This window comes from Heterocephalus glaber, unplaced genomic scaffold (genome assembly GCF_053883595.1).
Source record: "Heterocephalus glaber isolate CG9 unplaced genomic scaffold, H.glaber_assembly_v1.0 deba00001550, whole genome shotgun sequence".
Taxonomy (NCBI): Eukaryota; Metazoa; Chordata; class Mammalia; order Rodentia; family Bathyergidae; genus Heterocephalus; species Heterocephalus glaber.
The window spans coordinates 10,323,429-10,347,753 of record NW_028258343.1 but is presented as its reverse complement, the minus strand read 5'-3'; the positions used below and the strand labels follow the sequence as shown (position 1 = coordinate 10,347,753).

At 37.8% G+C, this 24,325-nt stretch overlaps 1 long non-coding RNA gene across 1 annotated transcript; it reads right to left on the bottom strand.

The window, feature by feature from the left end:
• Positions 1–1,320: 1,320 nt before the first annotated feature.
• On the bottom strand, positions 1,321–5,408 carry LOC110349451 (uncharacterized). The gene is made up of 3 exons (XR_002395407.2): positions 5,249–5,408; positions 4,393–4,552; positions 1,321–2,368 (listed from the first exon to the last, which is right to left on the bottom strand). It is a non-coding gene; the product is annotated as an uncharacterized LOC110349451 (long non-coding RNA).
• Between the last annotated feature and the right edge of the window lie 18,917 nt (positions 5,409–24,325).

The following is a 24,325-nucleotide window of genomic DNA, read 5'->3' as shown; positions in this document are numbered from 1 at the left end:
GTACCTCTGAAGGCTGATTTATGTGGACACTGCCATGGCCAATTTTATGTACAAACTTGGGTAAAGTATGTTGGCTACTTGTTTGATCAAATATTAATCTAGATGTGGTAGTGAATGAAGGTATTTTTTAGATGTGATTAACACTTCAACTAGTAGATATTAAGTAATACCCATTACTCTCACCAATGAGCATGGGCTTCATTCAATCTGATAGAAGCCTGAGATTCCTTGAGAAGGAAAGAATTATGCCTTATGATTGCTTTCAGACTCAATCTCACATCCAGAACTGTTCACTGTACCTGCAGCTTGCCAAGTTCTAGGGTTAAGATTCACCGGTACTTACAAGTACGTGAGCCAATTCCTTACAGCAAATCTACCCATACCCCTGCCCCCCCAAGCTAACATTGACCCTAGGTAACATTGACCATATCCATAGGCTCCCTGTTCACTTACTTTGGGTCTTATTTGACGAATAAGAGGAACAAACAGTAGGTAAGAGAGAGGAAGGAGGATAAGGTATTCCTTTGGCTCCTTTTTTGTGGGCCCATGGATTAACAATGGCTCTGTCTCTTCTCTCAAAATCATGGCACTTGCCCACTGTCCTTTTCCAATTCCAATGTTACAGACCTCTCTCTAGCTGGTGGTAATCATGCTGCCCTCTTATTAGTCAATCCCAGTAACAGTTCCTAATGTTGATTGTTTGAGGTGTTCACTTTACCATATCGTTGTCTTTTAATCCCACCCATCCCTATGTGTATGGTTATCTCTCCTATGCTCTCTTAAATGTGTCTATTCAAACACTCCAGCTGTTCCTACTAAGATTGTGACTAATTCATAAATACTCAACAAAGCACTGTCTCATTCCCCCATTTGGATCAAAAAAATAGTCTTGGAGTACAAAGTATATTGGGATTCAATGAGCAGATCACTTTTTACTGGTGTTTGAGAACTGGACCTCTTTACAAAGCTTTTTGCTGTTGCTATTTTTGAGGTGGAAGAAAATCAATTAACTACCCAGTCTAATCCTGACCAAATTCACTTGTCACACTATGCAGAGAGGAAAAGGGACCACATAGTAACTGTACAGGTAGTGACAGAACTGATCCCATAACCAGGTGAAATGAAACCTGTCAGGCAGAATTTTATGTCTTCATCCATGATTTTTAAAATATCTTAAATAGGGAGAATTGTTCTGCTGGGTCTATAAAGAAGATGATTTGAAAGATATATTGCAATTAAAAGGAAACCCCACTGAAGAACTCCTGCGATTGGATAACTCAACAATACTATTTATTTTCAATTTTTTCTAATTATGAGGATTTAATTCTCAAAGTGTTGACAGTATCCCTCTTAGCAAAAGCCTATACTTATCTGCACAAAAATTTGTAACTTTCTCCAAATGCAGAGGTCTCCTTACTGTGATAAATGCAGTAAGCATAATGATATCTATGGCTTGAGAAGCATTCAAAGTTTGATGGATTAGTAATACCACACAACTGGCTTCCTCTTAAGCATAGGTCTGTGCTTTTGATTATTTAAATCTTACTTATCAGTCTCAGAGTCTATCCTAACATTTATAAAGATCCCATTTCTGACAACTTCAATAAGCCTGTCCAAATTTGAAATTATTTCTAAATCTCAGTGTATCTTACTACAGCTATAATAGTTTACAGAAGGGCAGTTCTCCCTTGTCAATGTTTCTGGAATTTGAAGCAAACATCAAGCTACAGCACAGTAAAAAACCAAAGATAGAATTTTTGGAGATCTTTTAAAAATCTGTCCCTGGGAACACAGCAGCTGTTCACATTCAATTCTTGGAAGCCAGGGAGAGGCTGCCAGGCCTGCATAAGGTGCTCTAGCTGCTCTGCAGCTGCAAGCCACCAAGGCTAACGCTGCTGTACTCCACTTCAATCCCCCAGGCTTGAAGTCCTCCCACACTGCAGAAGAGAGGTCCTCTTCCGGCCTCCACAGGCCACAGGGTATAAGAGTTCATTTGGCTTTAGATAACGTTGAGAATCCACCTAAGCCCCAAAGCCACAGGCAGCTCTCAGTAGTCAGCGGAGGTCTCAGTAGTCAGCATTTCATTGTTCATTGAAAATGAGGCAGAAGCTCCAGCTGAGCAGGAAATATTGGCTCCTCTCTTCTCTCCCTCTTCCAGGCTCCAGCCATTCCTGCCACGTACTTTTTCAATACAGATTAAAAGCTTGTAATTCTATTTTTAGTTACACTAGGTTTTGTCAGTTCCAGTGTGTTTTTCTCCCAGACACCAGTGTGGAAGTGTGCTTGATGATTTCTCATTGGAGTCACGGGCTAGCAGGAGCAAGTCTCTGATGCTGACCCTCCTCAGCACAGAACTTCAGTTTGTTTTCTGGGGAGAAAATGTACAATAATTTAACACAGAGAAAACAGCTCTTAGCCTTGGCTTTATTACCCTAAGGCTGCATAGGAAATCTACCAAGAAAAGAGCAAGATTCCTGGACTGTGTGAAGCCCAGCATATGTTTGAAAAGGGCAGAAGCCTATACAGTTTCAAATTCCCTCAATTAGGAAGGAAGGAAGGAAGGAAGGAAGGAAGGAAGGAAGGAAGGAAGGGGAAGAAGGAAAGGAGAAAGGAAGAAGGAAGGAAGGAAGGAAAAAGGCAGGAAGACTGGTAGGCAAGGCAGCAGGAAGTCAGGATGGAAGTCAGGAAGGAAGGAAACAGTATGGCAGGAAAAGGGAGGAAGATCATATTTTCATACAATAAATTTACCCAACATTTATAAAAGTAATTGGCCACTCTGTGATAGGGCTCAGCCAATTTGATAGTACCACGCCCACATATTGAAGGGGAAGGGAGATAACAAGATGAGCTTCTGCTATGTGCTGGGTGCTTTGCCCAGAAAATCTCTAATAGAAATATTAGCTTGCTTTTGTTAAGCTCTTACGCCAGGCATTATGGGAGGCATTTTATGTGCTTTCACTCAGACAGTGTTTACATCCATCTAGGTCTTATTTTTGTCCTCGATTAAAGAGAGGAAAACAGACTGCCCTAGGACTTCTGTGGCTGAACTGAAATTGGAACACAGAAAACTACAAAATCTATCATCTTGAATTTTTAAAAACTCTTCACTGACTTAACAATTTTTAGACCTGCTTTAAAAATAGAAAAGTGGGATTAGATGTAGTTATATAATTTGTCTAAAATTAGGCTTCCATTTCGTGGCAGAAACAATTCTGTATGCTGCCCACAGCTAGAGCTCCATCCACAGCACCATATGGCCCCTTGAACGCTGAGTGAAATCAGCATGTTTATGACATTTCAAACAGTGCTGGCTGGACAGGGCCTTCGAATGGCAATATCCTCTGACCAGCCTTCCTCCCACCACCCTCCTATGCAACAGTTTTGGAAGAAGTTGAATTTCACACTCACTGATATAGCTCCCACCACTTCACTTGCCTGTGTTTCACATTCATCCTGATTATCAAGATGCAATGAAGGTAGATTCAAATGGCAGTTATGGTAGGTCTCATATTTGGAGGTGGGGGCCTAGCTGGAAGGGCTAGGTCCCTAGGGATATGACTTGGAAGGGTATATTCTCATCCTGACTCCTCCCTTCTCTCTCTGCTTCCTGGCCCCAATGAGGTGAGCAGCTTTCCTCTGCCATGCCATTTCTCCCTAAGCTCTGGCTGACCATGGACTCTGTCCACTGAAATGATGAACCAAAATAAACCTCTCCTTCTTTAAATTATAGGTGTTGGGTATTTTGTCCCAGAACTAGGAAAGTGACTAACACATTAGTTCAGTATTTTGCCCTACAGAACTCCAGATGTGTTACAATTCTGCATATTTCATGCATTCATTCTACAAACATCTGTTGATATTCCAATATTAACTATGAAAGATCTCAAGCTTTCAGAGGTGGTACGTACATTTCAGTGAAAATCCTTGCCCATAAAAATCTCTATATCTAGGACAAAGATGGTCATGTCAATCCAACATTTATGAATAAGTGTCCTAGGAGCTTCAATTCGAGATGCTATAAATAGACCAATACAGAGTATCTATGTTTTCTCACAGTGTCCCAGAGTAGCTAGTGGCTGGCATGAGTACTAAAGGAAAAATGAGTTTTCCAGGCATAAAAAGGTGGATATTAGACTGAGACACCCCATCTAACATGTGCAAAGGGAAAAAAAGTGAAAGAGGACAGCTGATTTGGGGAACTACCTGTTGGTTCCAAGGTGGGGACAGGGGTGTAGAGAAAGTAGTAGGCCTTGTTATTTGAAAAGTTTGTGGCCATACTGAGTCATTAAAGAATTTTAACTCCTGGCTACAGTTTGAGCAAACTAAATCCATTGGTAGCCCTGCTTGAGGGCTGACATTAGCTGTATCACACTGAAGACTTAGTTGCCGTACCTGCTCCAACTCCCTCAGCTCTGAGCTGAAGCAATGGCCCTGTCTTCCAAGGCTGCTCTTCCTTCCATCTTGCTGGAACCTCCCTGACCACAGTGCCCAATGGCCAGCACAGGCTCCTGTGCTCTTTGCTCTCTTCCCTCCTCCCAGCAAAGCTTTGGATCTGAAATACAACCATCTTCTGCTTTAGTGAACAAATGTACTCATAATCATATTTCTTGAGTTTTTGCTCTCTCTCCCCTTTCTGTCCTGGGAAGCCCCAGGGACTAATAAACTCAGCAAATGTTACATGATGTGAAAAACAAATCATATACCAAAAAGCTGGCTAATGAGGTCACTTTGGAAAGGAGCACTACTTGGAAAACAAAAATCAAAATGCCAAGAGGCAGAGAAAGGAATGTCTCAACAGTTCTGATATCCAAAGCCAGAGAAAATCCAGAAGAACTAGGATATTTGAAGTTCTTAAAAATCATCATACATTTAGATGGAGCAGATCACCCCACAGGCGCAAGTATGAACAAGCGCAACCTTTTACATGAGCAGAGCAGCATAGCACTTAACTATTCTAAAATGTTTTCACAAATGGCATCTCCACTGTGATTCCCAACAGCCTTGAGGAAGGACCCTCAGAAAAAGGGGAAGTCAGTAGCTAAGTCCCCAAGGTCATGTGACCAGTGAGGACCCAGCTTGGAGAAAACACAGCCCCTTTGCCCTGGGTGATTTGATTTTTTTTTTCCCTGAAGAAGTTCATGTTATTATACAAATGCATGTGGGGACTGACCATACACCAATATTCTACATGTTGAGAATAATGCCTCTAACCCTGATCAAACTCTGGAAACACAGAAGACTGACTCACTCAAGCTGGGACAAATGATAGAGAATGGAAGTAGGACTTGGGCTGGTGCAGTCTGATTCCAGAGGCAAAGTTCTCCCCATCACACTGCTGCATCTATGAGGTCATCGATACACCCTATTCTACTCATTGTTTTTAAACAAAGGAAAATGGCTCATCTCTGATCCATTATCCACTCACTTTTGGAAGACTGATTGGCTTTTTAAAAGAGAATTCTGTGAGTTGCTCTAAGTCTTTGCATTTTGATGTCATGAGCCAGGGATTGTAATGTCAAATGTGGGGGGGGGGGGTCCTCAGGACTCTTTCCTGGGATCAGTGAAGTTAAACTATTTTTATGGGGATATCATAGTATGATTTGCCTTCTTTCTCATTCTGTCACAAGTGCTTAGCAGAGTTTTCCAGAGGTTACCTAATGTACACTATTGCAGTGGATTGAACACCGAAGCACATTTAGCACAGCCATTGTCATTAAGCCAAACAGTAACTTCAAATATGTACAATGACCCTACTCTTCTCACTAAAATTTCCCAATTAGGAAGGTGATTATTCTGCACAAACTATGTTAACTTATAATTAATGTCTTATTGCTTTTAAATAAGTTAAATATTTAAATTTTCTCAATTTTTATTCTAATTGATTTCTATTTTTTCACCTTTTTTATTTCTAATTTTTATTTCAATTATCCAAGGCTACAACTGATATAAACAAAAGTTATATCTGAGGGTTTTCAATCCTTTAAAAAGTACAAAGCACTCTTAAGAGCAAAATTTTGAGACCTGCTCCCTTTAATCATATTCAGTCTAGCAGAGAACTTGGTAATTGTGAGCTTTAAGGTAGAGCTCAAGAGTCGCTATATAATGGAACATTTTGCAAGTGACATCAGTGTAAAAGTTTGCCCCCATTCACTCCTTTGTTACTAAATTAAGAAAATGAGGACCAAATTAGGTAAGGGCTTGTGCACTCATATAAAACAGGTTTTAGAAACAATGTTTTTATCATAAGTTGAACTGAGTTCTTCTCAAACTTTTCTTGAATAATACCATTGAAAGCAGGATGGAAAATTAGAAAGTACGAGTAGGTAAACTGTGGCATATTAACAATATTTTAGAGTCTGCAAAGTGTGGTCATGTTTATTAACTCTAGCAAATCCTGCACTCACACTGTCTGGTTCCTAGATAGGGTAGATGCCTCCCGTTTTCTTGTTTATAATTTAATTTTATTTTTATTACATAGACAAGAGTATTTAACTTTAAAGGTTGAATGGCTCCTTAGACAGAGCTCTAAACAGTGGGACCTAGCTGGATGTGGTGACGTGGTGACACATGCCTGTGATCCCAGTGCCCTGGGAGGCTAAGGAAAGAGAATCACAGGTTCAAGCCCATCCTGGGCAACTTAGCACTTAGTAGACCCTGCTCAAAATAAAAACTACCCAGAGCTGGGGATGGAGCTCAGTGTGAAGCTACTACATTCAGTCAGTGACTGACCTTACCCTATAAATCTTATTCTTTAGAAGTACTTACTATGTTTTTGTCTTAGGCTTGTTTTTTCTCATATTTTTTTCATTTACAACCAGTTTTCCAAAAGCTATTGGTTGTACATCTATTTCATCTTTACTTTATAATGCTTTTTACTTCCATCTCTGAGAAATAAAGGATTTAGCACTTGTTTAGTTCACCTATTGCTTTATAAAATCAGACAACAATCAGTTATACCTATTTCCCACAGCTCTATGGCTTGCCTAGGCTGGCCTGGGTGTGGCCAGCTCTTCTAGCTAGGTCCTCATGTGATGACAGTCACACTGAGCCTGAGTGTGGCGCTTCCTTGAGGACTTCTGCACTCACAAATCTGACATGCATGTTATGTGACTCAGGCTGCAGAGGTTGGAATAGCTGAGGCCAGAGCAGCCCTACGTGGTCTCTAAGCATAAACAGACTTCATCTGTATAAAGTCTACTTACAGATGGAGCTGGAAAATCCAGGGTTCAAAGAGAACCAGACATAAATCACACAGCCTTTTCTAACCCAGCCTTGGAAGTCGCTTTATGTCACCTCCACTCATTCTGTTGGTAAGAATTAGGCCTTAAGTTTAGTCCAGATTCAACAGCAGAGCAAATGGACACTCACTCTCTTGATGACAGATTGGCAAGGGCACATAGCAGAGGAGCATGTGAGCAGGCAGCACTGACCTGACGGGGTCATGTTTGCAAAACACAATCTGCCAATCATTCCAACCGGCGCTCTCACATCTCCTGTTCACCACCTTCCCGACATTCAGTGCTTACATGCTTTTTAGCCCGTATTTTCCACGGCTGAGCCACATAATAAGCCATGGATATACCACTTGTATTTTATTTTTCTGTAAGTTAATGATCATTGCTCTCCCTCTCTCTCTCTCTCTGTCTCTTTCTCTCCCTCCCTCCCTCTCCCTCTACCTTGTTTTCTCTCTCCTCCTACTATTTGTTTTGAATCCTTTTATTTAACTTGTGTTCCTATCACTAATTCTTCTTCAAATTTTGTACAAAACTATAAAAATCACCACTCAGAAGTCATGCACATCGGAATCCAACATGTCTGTTGCTCTATTTCAGAGACTTTGTCCTCCTGGTCCAGTGTATATTGGGCACAGGATGTCCTGTGGCTGTGAACTTGATGTGACTGACTTGTCTGGGCCACCCTGAGTGTGGAGCAACTGTCTTGAGCTACATAAAAAACAAATAATACAGTTAACTGTGATTTTTTAATATTTTTTTATTATACCCTAGGTGTGTTCAACCTGCAAGCCACAGGCTGGATGGTCCTGCGGGCCGTGCTGTTTGAGCTGGTCAGTGTGTTTCCCTGTAAATTGCTATCTTGAGATTCATTCCCTTCAGTCATTAACCTTTTTTCTTTCGCCCATGTTGATCTTCTGTCTTACATGTTTGCCTTCCTTTTTATGTACTCCACTAAGAAATCATTCTGTTACCTCGATAAGAAAGAATATATGAATAATAAAAATTTTGAGGCCTTGCCTGTATGAAAATGAGTTTATTGTGCATTTACATTGGTTTGTATAGATCGAATCTACCAAGCCAGAAAAAATTTCCCCTCAGCATTTGGAAGTCATTGAAGTCATTGTATCTTCTAGCTTCCAATTCATTCCTGAAAAGTCCAGTGTTAATCTGATACACAATCCATTGTGTTAAATCAATTTTCCCTCCTCCTCCTCAGCTCTGCACCAACTGCATGAAGATGAAGTCCTGTCTTATTCACTGTGCTAGACATGCATGGGACCTTTCAATCTGAAATTATAGCCTGTGTTTTGACTTCGATACCATTCCCAAACACCACTATTATTTTATTTATGATTTATTTTTGAAATTTCACCTAAGCAGATATTGTGCTGCCTCGTTTGTTCCTCTAATTTTTTTCTCTCTCTCTATTGCTTTTCATGTATTTGTATTTTAGCTCTGCTTTCAGGAAAATGTGCTCAACTCATGAATTCCATTTTTTTGTTAATCTTTATTACTCTTCTATTAATCCATTAATCTTCTAGTAATCTTTAAATAATTTATATATACATATAAATATATAAAATCTTAGTTACTTTCTTGTTGCTGAGACAAAACCAGACACTCATAACTTGAAGGAGGAGAGGTTCATTTTGGCTCACATTTTAGAAGTGTCAGTCTTTGCATGGTTCTGTGGCTCTAACATTATCAACATGGCAGGAGAGCCTGGGCAGAGGAAAGCTGCTCACCACAAGGCTGAGGGGAGGGAGAGAGTGAGGGGAGGAACTGAGGAGGGAGATAAACCCTCCCAGGCCACACCCCCCATGACCCATCTCTTCTGACCAGATCCTCTCCTAACAGCAGGTCAGCTATAACCTCCGTAATCCAATTACCTTCCAAAAGCCACACCTACAAGCCCCACTTGAGGGGACATTCAAATATAAACCATGTATAGATATAATTGTCTAGGAACTCTTTCTTGTTTGTACAACTTTTTAAAGAGTATCCTTTTCTTAATTATCATAAACAAAAATTTTTCTTTGGCCTTTAAATTACTTTAGTTTGGGGGGGGAGGCTCTTATTTTTTCATCTACTTTCCTTTGTTGTTGTTGTTATTGTTGTTGTTGTTTTCTACTGGAATTATTCTTCACCTGTACAGTATACTGGGTGTTTCATTTATATTTAAGAATGAGGCATTGAAATGTGCTTTAGAAGGAATCAAGCTGTTTGGGGAAAATTACTTAAATGGCCATATCTTTTGTCTTTTTGTCTTTGTCTAGTGAAGAAAAACTGGTCTTTAAATTTAGTGGCCAGGACTTGGAAATGAAAGAAGAGTAGAGGATGGAGTAAGTAATTTAACACCAATTTCGTAGGTTGTATCTAATCTCTTGGTTTCTAGCAAGAAACCAAGTACTGCTGCCCTTTAGTGTTTCAAGCTTGCAGCTTTTCTGGTTACATTTCTCCAGAGGAGATCCCACCCATGTCTGCCTGGTGGGAAAGAGGGATAGCTAAGTGGCCATGTGATAGGCTGGAAAGATTCGACTGCTCCTGTACAACATCAAGGCAGTTCTATTTTCAGCTCCATCACTCACCCCCATCTTAAGGAACTGACAGCTGCTGTGCCATTGTTAAGGAGAATGCACCTGCACTCTATTGGTGCCCTCTCCACATGCATTTCCATTTCTACCTACTCCACTCTGCAGAATCAGAGGCCACGCATTCATCACTTTCTCTGTCTCCATGTATTTGCTGGAACCTTTCCTACTGTACTCCCGTTTTCTTCATCTTTGTGAGCTTATGTTTTTATTATTTATTTATTTATGTGTATATTCAATGATTTAAAAGTGCATATGTTCAATCTATTGGAGTAGTTAGCTAAAAACTGGTTTTCACCCTTTTAAAATTGATCTAGAAATTAAAACCCACAGAAGCCGTGTTATTTTTCCAAAATCACAAGGATAGCAATAGGAGGAGCAGAGTCTACAGATATTCTCACTTCATTCAGAACTGGAAACAGATCTATGGCCATTTGGAATCCTATCAAGGTACAAATTTCAGATTTCACATTTCTAAGGGTCATTTGAAAGATTAATTATTTCTTGCAGAAATATATCCCAGGGTAATAGATTATAGGACTCTGCTTGATGTCATCATTATAAAGGGCTTTTGTGTTCTAAAATATGACCCTAAAGTTTTAGCTTTATGTTTTAACCAATGTTAAAGAGGTTAAATCAGAAAATGAAAATCCCTCAGTCTGGACTTAACTGTGAATTAGATATGTATGTTAAGCAAGTGACAGTGAAATGTTATTAGTTAAGACCTAATGAGGTTGATTAGAACTTTCCAGGTGCTATACTACTGTGTCTTTTTTGTTTACTTTGGAAAGGTTTTTTCCTTTGTTTTTGCTTGATGGGCTTTTGTTTTGTCTGTTTTTGCTTTCTGTTTCAGATCAAGCATGTAGTTTTTTATGGAAATGTGAATAGCTTTAAGTTGTGTTACCTCAATGGACCTCTGTGAGGAGAGAAGAATATACTTGAAGGGACACAGCCATTCATACTGCACCTGAGTGATGTTCTCATGAAGCCAGGACGACCATCAAATTAACAGAAAATGCCTCATAGAAAAAGTCTTTGCTGTTTTGTTACTGTAGTGAATACCATTTAGGCAGAGGTAGATGATATACATGAAAGCCTTTAGACAACATTAGCTTTAAGGGAGAGGAAATACAGTGGGTAAAGGGATTTTTCCAACCATGAGTAGGAACCTCCAGCAGCTGAGCAGTGGTTAGAGACCCAATCAGCCTTTGACTCTTTTTAGTAATGTCTAACTGATAATATAATTATTTCTTCACCAGCTGAAAGTATCTGGTTGAGAAGTGGGAAAAATGATGCAATCAAGTATTATTTCCTCTTCTGAAGACAGACCTTATTATGAGTTTTAAGATATTGTTTTATGGAGGTATGACATACAAGTACCTGAATTATAAAGCTAAGAATCACGTTTGTGCAGGCATCCCTGTGCAACCACTGTCTTGTCAAAATAGAAAATATTCCCAGAATCCAAAAAGTTGCTACCTAGACTTTTCCTGTCAATATTTCACTCAGAGGAAATCACTATTGTGACTTCTAAATCCACAGCTGAGTCTGCAGATTCTTGAATTTCATAAAAGTATAGCCATACAGTTTGTACTGTTTCCCTTCTGTCTTCACTTCCCTGCCTATGAAATTTATCCATAGCCTTATGTGTACCTGTAGCTTTTCTTCTTAGTTTCCCTAATCTGTGTTCCATTATATAAATGTTCCACAATTTATTGATTGATTCCTATTGATGGAGTTTTTAGGTGTTGTTTCCAGTTGGAGCTATTATAAGTAAAGCTGCTATATACATCACTACACATGTATTTTTGTGAATATATCCTCATTTCTCTTGAACATATATCGAGGAGTAGATATATAGCTGGGTAATAGAATAGGCATACATTTAGTTTTAGTAGACACTATCAAATTGGTTTACAAATGTAATTGCTATGTTATTCACAGCTTTACATTCATATGTTCCAAAATTTTTCCATACATTGCTTTATCAAATTGAAATTATGGTCAACTGAGTGATATTTCCTGGCTTCAATGATTATTGTAGGACAATTTTGCTGTAAAGATCTCACCCACTCTCTGACATTCAGTTACTTCCAATGTTCCTAAATGACTCCTTGGGCTTTTAAAACATTCTGGCCCTTTCTACTCTCTCTAAAGTCATCTTTGCTTTTACTGTTAATTCTGAAGTATCCTTGACCACTTGCATTTTATGCTTTTCATAAGATAGCCTTTTGAAACTAATGATTATCAAATCTAAATCACTATTCCTCAACAAGCAGCTTCTAATTTAGTGAGTCACCAAGGAAAATTTTCAGGTTGATTCCATTATTGAAAGAATTCAGAAGAAATTGTAAACTATTGATCAAAAGAGAGAATGTAACTCAGATTCTAAAAGCTCCATAACACTCAAGAGGAATTTTAAAATACTAAAGGGGAATCATTCCTGTACAAAGAATTCTATTAAAGGAATATCTATTCTTTTATCTAAGTGAAATTATCTAGTCTGTGTCCAAATCTGCCTTGTCATGTCTGTTTTCTCTCTTCTCTACTTTACATGCAGGTCTATAAACCTGCATTTGACTCCAAAGAGGCGATTCTTTCATTTTTCATTTAAGTTGGATGGGTTCATAAAGAGAAAGCAATTACTTGAATCAAATTGAAACTTTAAAGGATTATGTATAAAAAATTTCTGTTAAAGGTGAACTAGTTTATCATTTTTAGAAAGTATATATTATTAATATATCCAATATGTCCAAAAGAGACCACATGGTAAACTTTCTTGAAACTATATACATAACTGTCAATATTAAAGAGAAATTTTGTTGGAAATGTCAAACTATCACTAAGAAATAGGCCTGGTCGTGTCTTTACAAGGGATCAGTTTTTTAAAATGCAACAAGACTCAGTCTGTGATCTCAGCTTTCAGGTGTAGCAATTCGATTTTATCTTCACATAGTGAATACATCCATCTCTTAGGATAAATGCATAATAAAGCAAACTCCCAAAAGACTTGTGCACAAATAAGAATTATAGTTTATGAATTAAAAATAAGAAGCATAGGGTTTCAGCTCCTAGAACACATCAGCATTTTCAGCTCATTCCCTTCCTGTAGATACAAATGATAATAACCACTAGGCTGCTTCCTGAGTGAGGGTGGTTAGTTCAATGTTTCAGAAGCATCAAGCTTGGTAATTCAATGGATCGATTTCCACAGGGGGAAGAGTGAAGGATACTTTGTCTCAGACACCCACTTAACTGCAGATAAAATGTCTATTCTCAAACTAGTTTAAGCAGAAAAGCAACTTCTTAAAGGGCATTAGATGGTTTGCAGAATCTTCTTGGGGCCAGAGCTTTGGAGGCTTTGAGCAAGGAACAACACCATGTCACTCACATACAGTAGGAGAGCTCGGAGGATGTCTTTGGTTATCCCGCTGCTGGGCAAGGGCACTGCTGTCCTCTCTGCTGACTCTGGATGTGAAAACTTCACCCCTTGATTCCTGAGAAAAGAAAACAGCTCCACTGCCCCTTGCAGCAGAAAAATGGAGTCTGCTCAGTTACATTACTGAGCATTACATTCTCCTGATTCAGGGTTTCGTGTGTGTGTACATTTGGTTGGTTAAACTGAGGTTACATGACTGGGCCCAGCTGCAAGGAGACCCAGGAAAGTAAGCACATGGCTTATTCCTTGCGAAGATGAGGGTCACAGTGCTTCCCAAACATTGATGTGTGTTCAACAGTGCTTGGGTAGCCTTAAAACATGATCAATGCCACTATAAAGGGGCATTACCTAAGTTTGATTAAACTTCTGATTCTTTGTTTCTACACTGTATCTTTTTTAAAATTTTTGCTAAGAATTGTTTATTTTAAATCTAAGTTCTTGTTTTAATTTATTTTCAGTTTTATTTTGGTGTTTTGTTTTTATTAGTACATGTTTTCAATATGGGAGATGAAGGGAATAAAAAAATTAAGATGCTAATAATTATTTCAAGTAATATCAACTTTTACTTTAGAATCAAAATATACTTACTTACAATTTGAAAAACATACCTTAAGTAAGAGTAATTCAAAAGACACAATCTGAAGATCAATTTATTCTTCCTCCACAGCCTATTTAAATTGGTCCTCTGTTGCTGCTTTCTCTTCACTTCTTTGGTAAAATCTATGACTAATTCTGTGAAATTTCTTATCATTCTGTTTGTTATTTTTCTATGGCTGTGATAAAGTACTTGAGACATTTAACTTAAAAGAGGAAAGATATATTTTGACTCACGGTTTCAGAGGTTTCAGTCCATGGTTGGCAGGTTCCATTGCTATGAGTCTTGCTGAGGCAGAACAGCATGGTGGGGAGAAGTATGGGCAAAAGCGGCTGCCCCCCTCATGATAATAGTAACAGGGGAGAAGGGAGAGAATCACAGGCACAAGCAGGGATGAGGTAAAAATAAAATACATATTTCAAACCTATGAAGTGATCTACTTCATTCAATTAGGCTCTACTTCCTAATAAGCCCACCGAGCTATAAACCTGTCAATAGATTGATCCCTTTTGGTCCATTCCATAGAGGTCTAATGATTCAATCATTTCTCAAAATCCCATCAGTTGCCAACAAATCTTTAGTACACAACCTTTAGAGGACATTTTAGATCTAAACCATAACACATTCTAAAACTGTAACAAAGGTGCCCAGTGAGATTTAGGCACAATAAGTACCCCATGGTAATATTTAATGCATAGTTCTATAGGATCATCAACATCTTAAGCTTTTCACATATATAAATCTCCTCTGTCCTGTCTGCAGTTGGAAACTTATTGTAGGTAATGAAGATGGGGTTCATGACTTCCTTTTTCTTTTCCTTTCTGTGCCTCATCTCCCTTCCCTTCACTGGCCAGCTGAGGAATCTGGTGCCCCAAAGACCAGAGAACCTAAAGGAAGAGAGGGAAGGTTCTGAACAGGCCTATCCTCATGATCCCAGTGCAATTGTGAAAGCTTCTCCCAGGCCTGGTGAGGGGTAAAAGGTGACTTTTCATAGGTTCTTCAGCAGCCCCACTAGGTTCACTTTGGATCATTTGACTCCGCTTTATATAATACAGGCACTGATGTTTTCCTTGAGACAACCACTAGCTTTTCCTCCTCTAACTTCTGAGTACCCAGCAGCCTCCTCCTTGACATGGTTCTAGGGTCCTCCAAACAGTCTTCTGGGGAGGATGTCAATGACCTTAGGCTACCACCCATCTCCCCACAGTATCACTGGGAAAAATGCTAAAGCATCCATGTCCCATGAGTAAAAGAGGAGCAGATATCTTCGCAAAAAGATATGAGGAGTTCTCTAATGTGCTAGAAACATATTCTTTGCTTAGGGCTGTTGTTTTGGAAATATCTATACAAATATGTAAAATTTATTCAATTTTACATTTAAGATTGGTACACTTGGTGTATGTGATAACTCAGTTTAAAATTATAAATTATGAAAAGGGATAAAATGTTATTTAATGTTTAAGGGCTGGATGTCATTTTATCCTTTATTAAATTTTTAGTATGTATTGACACTTTATGAGGAAAATTAACCATTATACATCTTAGAATACCTATTCTTTCTCACAGGAAACACTCCTAGAAGTGAAATTACTGGGTCAAACTTGATGAACATTTTAAAATATTATAATGTATATTGATGAATTGCCCACTAGAAAGAGTTCTCCAATATACATCCTTGCCACTAGAGTAAGATCGACTCTCTCTTGCCCTATCACTGACCTCACAGTAGACATGTTTCTATCTTTATGAAATGGATTGGGCACAAAAGATAATCTGTCATTCTAATCTCTGCTTCTTTGATAGACAGTGCTTGTCTTAAATGGAAATAGTTGATTCATGTGTGTGTATGTGTGTATGTGTGTGTGAGTGTGGGTTCACAAAAACATTAAAAAAAAATCAAAACCATCTAGAATACTGTGACTCAGAGCTGGTATATTTTTGCATATTTCATCTACTATTCTGTGAAGCCACATATTTTAATGATATTACACTATCATGCTGTTCTACTATACTTTTTAATTTAATAGCACATGTTCTTGATATCAATAAATGAAGATATGAAACTTGAAAATTTTTGATGTTTAACTATGTTCAAATGGACACATCATACTTCATTAAACAGTCATCAATAGATTGATAACTTATTTCTAGTTTTATGCAATTACTTCATTCTAATCATCTTCTTATCAACATTTTTCCCAAAATGCTTTCTGCATTTGGTTCTTGAGACTCACCACTTTTCTTTAGCCTACCTCCTTTTCTCCTCAATCCCTACATAGTGCTGAACACCTGAACTCATTCTATGTACTTCTTTTATTCTGAAATGAGCTTATTTTCTAAATGATCACACATAATCCCCAGGTATCAAGTACCAAGTTATTTGATGACTTTTTTTCTTCAGCATAAGCTGCTACTCAGTACTTCCCATGCAACTTCCCACTAGCAACTCAACTGTAGTACTAAAAAATCTTGGGTGGGTGTGGTGATTTTTTGTTTTGTAGACTCATCTTAATAGTCCTATATGACATATCTCTACCTGGTCGTATTCTTTGTAAAGTGTGTGCAAAGTAATAGATTTTAACTGTAGCTGTTTAGTAAAATCATCACTTCTCATTTCTACTACTCTTCTGTTATATTTCCCCCTAGGTTGGGTAGAAATGGAGTGAACAGAGTTGTTTTGGAAACCTCATAAAAAGGAAGTTGAGGTTGACAGCTACATAGTTTGTATTAAGAGGGCCATATTTCTGCAGTTTCAAGTTACTTGCAGATAGAGCTAAGGTACTGATCGGTAAACAACCCATTTAGAAATGGGTTTCAGGAATATTCTTCATGTCCTAAGTTCTGATTATCCCCAAAGCATCACACAAATAGATAGGACCACAGATAACATACCATGCAAGAACTAGAAATTCACTGGAAACCTGTTACCACAGTTCCACATGAGGTGGAAAAATAAATCTCTAGCTCCCCTCAGACATTTAATAGAGCTCCAGGAGAAAGTCACCATCAGAGGATTGAGAAATAAATCAAGTAATGCTTGCTTTTACTTAATATTATACTGGGAAGCAAAATCAAATAACTTTTTGAAAAACCCTCTGATTGACATCTGACTTCTAATTTTGATGGTTTTATCCAATGCCCTGTAAAAAACCTCTATTAATTAACTTGGGTCTTGACAAGGAGAAAAAACATTGATATTTAGACAATAACAATTCCTAAAACAGCTATTTTCACCTATAAATTCTTCCGCAAAATTTTAGAATTGTAAAATTCCCCTCAAAAACCTATACAAATTTATACTGCAATCATATTATAATGTTAATTTAAGAAAAATTTACACCTGTAAATTGTGACTCTTTCTCTGTAGCTACAAGATATTCTAATAATTTTTTACATTTTTGTATGATATAATTTTCTTCATATAGGATCTATATATCTTTTTTATATTGGCTTATTATTAGTTAATAGTCAGAATGCTGTCATCAATGGCAGTTTTTATCATAACATTTACTAACCAACAATTGCTGCTTTTGAAGTACTTTGTGAACTCTCATTAGTTTAAATGCATTGTTTTGTCATGATTGTGTGTGTGTGAACATGCACACATGTGTTCAAAATGTGGGTGGAGGGACAGAGAGGATCATCATGAACAATGTAGCATGATTCCAGATGACTGGGTTAACATAGGGGAAAACATGGGGTCATTCTACTTGAAATGTATGAAGTCCACTAAAAAGTGGTCCATTGTAAATGAAACCAACAATAAAAACCTAGCTTTAAAGTTATTTGCTTTATGCAATTCCAAAGCAAGTATCTCATATACTCTAAATACAGACTATCTAAAAGCATTTTGTTGCCAGTCTGCCACAGGTCATAAAAACAAAAACAAAGAGAGCAGGAGGAGGGAGGGAGGAGAAAAACTCTTATGTTAACCAGTAGTCATAGAATTTTAAACTTTAAAATGTTTAAAATGAGTCATAAAGGTAATACAGCTCACATGTCATTCTCTTGTCTTACTCATTCCTAAGGAGTTGTAATCCCTGACATGTAAGCTCCAGGAGTTAGCAGTGTAAAACTGATTTCGTTTTCATAATATCAAGTGCAATCTTAGTATTCTTTTGATTATAAGCAATAGAGGATCCATTTCAACATATATTAAAGAAAAAAGAAATATATTGGATCATAACATTGGAGTCCAGACAGGAGTGAGCTTTAGGTAAAGTTTGATCCAATCCCCCTAACACTGTCACCAAGGTCTTTCTCTCTGCCCCCTCCCTTTCTTCCATGGTGTCTGTTTTACCCTAACCCATCCTGCCACATCCCTGATCCACCCTGAGGCACCTACTCCATCCTCCAAAACCTCCAGGAATCTCTTCCTCTCTTGGAGAAGAAAAGAGGAAACCTCTCTTTTGATGCTGACCCACCAAACACATCTAGTTACTCTACGGACCTGACAGGCTATCCCTGATCCATTCACTCCTACTGAAGGGAAGAAATATGCTTATGACCTGTTACAAAGGCGAGAGAGAGAGAGAGAGAGGTGACAAATCATCTCTGGAGATGGCAGTGAAGCCAATAAACACATCCTGTGGCTAAGGTGGTCAAAGGAAAAGTTGGAGAGAAATGAAGACCACAGCAAACACCAGACCTTCACTAGCTAGAGCCAGCACCTACACTTGTGTTTAGCTCCCATACCCTACCAATGTAGAACTACTCAGTTCATGCAATCTTAAAGCAGATTTCCTTGGAAAAATTAAAACCTTCAAATGAGTGTTCTGCTGGCATTAATTTAATGCTACTGTGATTTTATACTGAACAGTCATAATATTGTGATATGTTTATAATTTCCTAACTCCTGACTCTCTCCTCTTCCCAGGAACTGAAAGCAGAGGATTTCATAACTGGGACCCTTTAGATTTTCTGTGTTAAGGAATCAGTCCCCAGCACTATCCCTATTATGTTACAAAGGTGAGAGTGAGAGTGAGAGAGAGAGAATAAATCATTCAATGTAGAGTCACTATCTACTATTGAAAACCCAACTCAAAAACCAAACATGCATAATCTCCCACTTTGCTGATCCTTTAACTGTAAATAATGAATTGCTTTCTAATGAGAATAAAGCTTCTCATATTCATACTTGATTTCTGCCTTTACCCCAGAAAATGCCACCAGCCTTCCAGACGTAGCTATTCCTTCTGTGACACAAGACCCCACTCCCAGGCACTTAGCACCTTTCTTTTAGAAGGGATCACTTCCCACAAGGTCATGTATCTGATTCACATGTCTTATCTCAAGATCCTTGCCTGATCCACCAACATCTCCTCCATGATTCTTTAAACTATGCAAAGACTTTCTATACATTCAATAAATATTTGAGTGACTTCGGTAATTAGGAATAATTTTATTGTGGGAAGTATATTACTCTGGAAGGCTACATACCCCTTGAAGTGGAACAAAGCAAGCTGAAACTTATGCAATAATTCCCCTTATCTGCTGAGGTTAGCTTCCAAGACAGCCAACAGGTGTCTGAAACCATAGAGAGTACCAGACTCTGCTTACAAGTACTGGGATTCCACTACAGTTCATCTGATAACTGGGTTGGCTACTAAGTGATTAACGGGTGAGTAGCACACACCACATGGATACATGGGACAAAGGGATGATTCATGATCTGGGCAGGTTTGAGCAGGATGGTGCAAAAGTTCCTGAGAACAGAATACAATTTAAAACTTATGATTATTTTTTCAAGAATTTTCTATTTAAAGTGTTCAGACCATGGTTGACCCCTGGGTAACTGAAACCACAGAAAGCAAAATTGGATAAAGAGTGAGGAGACTACTACTATATATAGTATACTATTATTCCACAGAATACAGCCAGATAAGGGAGCTCAAGTTCAGTAAGCTTCCTATTCAGTTTTAATATACACACTTCCTAAAGCATGTTTCCAACACAAAAACAAGATATTTTCTGTTAACAAAGATTAAGAAAACATTTAATATTGATTTCACTGAAACTAAGAACATTACTAAGAACACAATGCATAGATAAAACTCTTGAATTACATTTAAAATACAGCGTCTTGGGGTATGTAACAGGGATATGAGTGTCTCAGCTCTTGCTGGTACTGAGAAAATGAGAAAAAGAGAAGGCTATGACATCCTGCAAATGTGATGAGAGACACTACTATGGAGCATATTGGTGATACAACAACAACTCTGCTTAAAAACTTTCTTCTCTTAACTAATCAAAAATGCTTTAGCATTTTTTCATCCTAAAGTCTCAATCAGCTTCTCATTACCTTCCGTTATGGACCCCAGAGCAGCCTCAGAAATAAGGTGCCTTTTATCTGTTCCTCTGATCCTGATAGTTTGCCTGAAATCACCCTTTGTCATTGCTATGGTCTTGATATTTGTGTGCCACCAAAATTCATGTGATGAAACCTTAACCCTCAAGGTGATGATAGTAGAGGGCAGGGTCTTTGGGAGGTGATTCATTCCTAACAGTAGAGTTCCCATGAATAGGATCAGGGCTCTTCTAAAAGAGATCCCAGAGAGCTGCTATGCTTTTCGAGCATGTGAAGACACAGTGAGAAGACATTATCTGTAGACCGGGAAACAGAGCAAACCCAGACACCAAATCTGCTAAAGCCTTGTTTCTGAACGTCTCAGCCTCAAGAACTGTGAGAAATAAATTCACGTTGTTTCTAAGCCTCCAAGTCCATGGCATTCTGCTATAATAGCCTGAATAGATTCACATCTTCTTGCTCTACCTCCTTCTATAACACTTGGCAGATCACTGCTTCAACTCTTCTCTCCAACCCCACTCTCAATTTCATTAAGCTATAAATAATATTTTATTATAAGAAATTAACTTTAACTTTTTATTTGCTTTCCCCTAACCCCTTTATTTACTGCTGTGTTCATTTTTGTGCTGCATGAGAACTGAAATATTTATGAGAAGCTATAACCATTGAATGTGTTACTGTACACGGTGTCATTACTTAATAGCCTTATTAATTTTTGGGTGATTGGGAAGTGATGTTCAAGCTTTTTTACTTTCTAACATGATAGTTACTTCTACATAGGCATTTTACTGTGTTTTAGTTACATTTTAGGAAATATGTTGTTGGCTTTGGGATCACACAAATATAATTTCTCTCCCTTTTACTGACAACAGGTTCTGGTTAGCATTTTCATGGAAAGTGCCTAAGGTTCAGGAACAAATTCTTGTAACTATCACTTCATTATATTAGACCAGACAAAACAATTTATTGTATATTATGAAGTTTCAATTACATTCAGAGAATTGGAGCTAGGTGCTATAGAGAAGCCAGAATGATCATTATGTGATTTCCCACAGTCAACCTGCCCTAGAATAGTAGGGGAGAGAAACATCTATTCACCAAATCACAATGCAGGTCTAATTGTGGTAAGCAATAAAATAGAGACAGAAACAAACCTATATGTGAGCAGAGATACAATCATTGTGTCAGGAACAAAGGATGGAGAATTCACAGGGAAGCCTAAAACATCAGAAGAAAGTTTATAAGTATTTGAAAAATCTGTTGATTCATATTAATCACAACATTAGACTCTAAAGAAAACAATGGATGTCTCAAATCCTCATTGATCCCTGAAATAGCAGAGATGAGGTACAATTCTTCAAGGTTGATAGAAAGGGAAGTTTATTAAGAAAACAAATAAGGAAAGCTAGAATATGAATGAGACATCTACTTTCTAAGTTGAGAAAAAGGATAGATTATTTTAAAATTATATATTAGTCATAGAACCTTAAGAAGAACTGAACTTCTGTTGGCTTCATTTCCTTCATCTGTAATACTAGAACTTGGATTAAAATATTTCTAAAAGTCTCAGAAGGTTGAAAATGCTGAAATTATATCATTTGCATATCATTCAACAAATTTTTATTGAATGTCTGTCATATAATACAATGTCATGGGCATTGGAAAATTTTGATGAATAAGATATGCAGCCTCTGGCCTCAAGAAATTTGCAATCATTTTAGAAAGGTCCATCAGTATCAGGCAGTGGGTGCATAAGTGCCAAAAGATAGGGTCCAAATCATAAGCACTTAGGGAATTGAAAGCACACAGAGTCAATGAGCCAAAGAAAGCTTCATGAAGAAGGAAAGTATTTAAATACAACTCAAAGACCTCAGCACTCTGGGAGGCTGAGGCAGAAGGATCGAAAGTTTGACCCATTTTGGGCAACTTAGTGACTTAGCGAGACCTGTTTGAAAATAAAAAATGGCTGGGCATGTATCTTTGTTGGAAGGCCACAAATTCAATCCTCAGTACCACATACACACAAAAACAAATACACACACACACACACACACAAAATACAACTCAGAGTTAGCCTTTGAATAAGAAATAAAAACGAGAAAATACAGTTGTCCCCTTGAATACCAAAATCTACAGATGCTCAGTCCCTGATGTAAAATGTCATAGTATTTGCATAGAATTTAAGCACATACTGTAATGGTCTCTAGGTGCTTTCAATACCTAATACAAAGTAATGCTATGTAAACAGTTATTATACTAGATTTTTAAGGAGATAGTGAAAAAGAAAAAATTTGACTGTGTTCAGTACAGATACTGTCTTTTTTCTAAGTATTTTCATTCTACTGCTGATTGGATCCACAGACACAGAGCTCATGGACACAGAGCTGGCTGCATTGCTAGATCACTTCGGAAGTTACCCATTAAAGAGAATATCCAAGCCATCCATTACAACGATTAGTAAACACTGGTTTTCAAGGCTTGTGTAGTACATTAACAGGCAGACTTATTAGTTTTGTTGACACTCTTACTTGTATGTGGTCATCAATTCAAACTTTGAGAGAAAAAATTTCCAATGTGTTCAATAGCAGTAATGATGCAAAGCATTATTTCAAGTGTTTGTTATTGATGACAATGGTGTCTGTTCAATGATTCATCTTCCTTCTTCCCCGAGTGCTCACAGCTACTATTATCTAATCATCACAGGCACTGTCGCCAGGCATCGAGTTCTCTGAAGTGTAATGGTCTTCTGATTATGAGATCGTGGCATGTGAATAATGCATTCCATAGTTACAGAATTTGTTACTATTGCTTTGAGCAAGATTTCTTAGGAAACAAGAATGAAATTTTAATAGCAGAAATGCTTTCAGTTAAATACAATGACTCATTCACAGTGCAGTAATCATACACAGTCACCATGCATAGCAAGTCGGGAAAATTGGAAAAATGTAAAATTACCTACATTATTCTCTTGTTTAACAGCCATTTTAAAACACCAACCAAAAAGGGAAACTCGATTATGTGAGGATTCTGAGGGTTTGTGGGCAGTTACAAAGATAGTCCACTTTATAACATACATTCTCAATGCTGTACTTTTTGTACTCACGGCTTTATGGCCAGATCCTTACCCAAACCTTCACAATGTGCTCTGTGGACTTCTGATTTATTACTTCCTGTCAGTTCATCTTTTTTCTAACTTTCTAAATCACCCTAGTAAATATCTCTTGAGATTTGTAAAATAAGACAGATTTTTATCATTTTAAAGGATTTGAAAGAGTACTCACTATTGTTATAAATATATTACTGTGCACTATATGTGTCTAGAAGAGTAGAACAAATTCTACCTTTGGAGAACAGGTACTATAAGGGCATTATTTCCCCAATTTCTCTCTCAATGGGTCTGTCATTTGTGTACAAGAAGGCTACTGATTTTTGAGTGCTGACCTTGTATTCAGCTACTCTACTGAATCTGTCAATTAGGTCTAAATGTCTTTTGGTGGAGTTTTTTGGTTTTCTATGTAGGGTATCATGTCATCAGCAAATAATGACAGTTTAACTTCTTCCTTTCCTATCTTTATTCCTTTTATTTCTTTCTCTTGTCTAATTGCTGTGGCTAATGTTTTCTAGAACTATAATGATCGGGAGTGATGATAGTGAGCATCCTTGTCTTGTTCCTCATTTTAGCATGAAAGATTTCAGTTTTTGACCATTTACTATGATGATGGGTATTGGTTTTTTGGTTTTTTGGTTTTTTTGTTGTTGCTGTTTGGTTTGGTTTGGTTTGGTTTGGGGTTTTTTGGTACTGAGGATCAAACTAGGGACCTTGTGTTTGCAAGGCAGGCACTGGCCCCACTGAGCTAAATCCCCAGCCCAGCTATTGGTTTTTCATAGATGGCTTTTATCAGGTTGAGATTTAAAAAATCTATTCCAACTTCCTGTAGAGTGTTTATCATGAATGGGTATTGGTGTTTTTTTGTGCATCCATGATCATATGATTTTTGTCTTTGACTCTGTTAATACAGTGTATTACATTTATTGATGTACACATGTTGAACCATCCTTGCATTCCTGGGATGATTCCCACTTGGTCAGGATGTATGATCTTCTTGATTATCTTCTGCATTCTGTTTGCCAGTATCTTATTGAGGATTTTTGCATCTA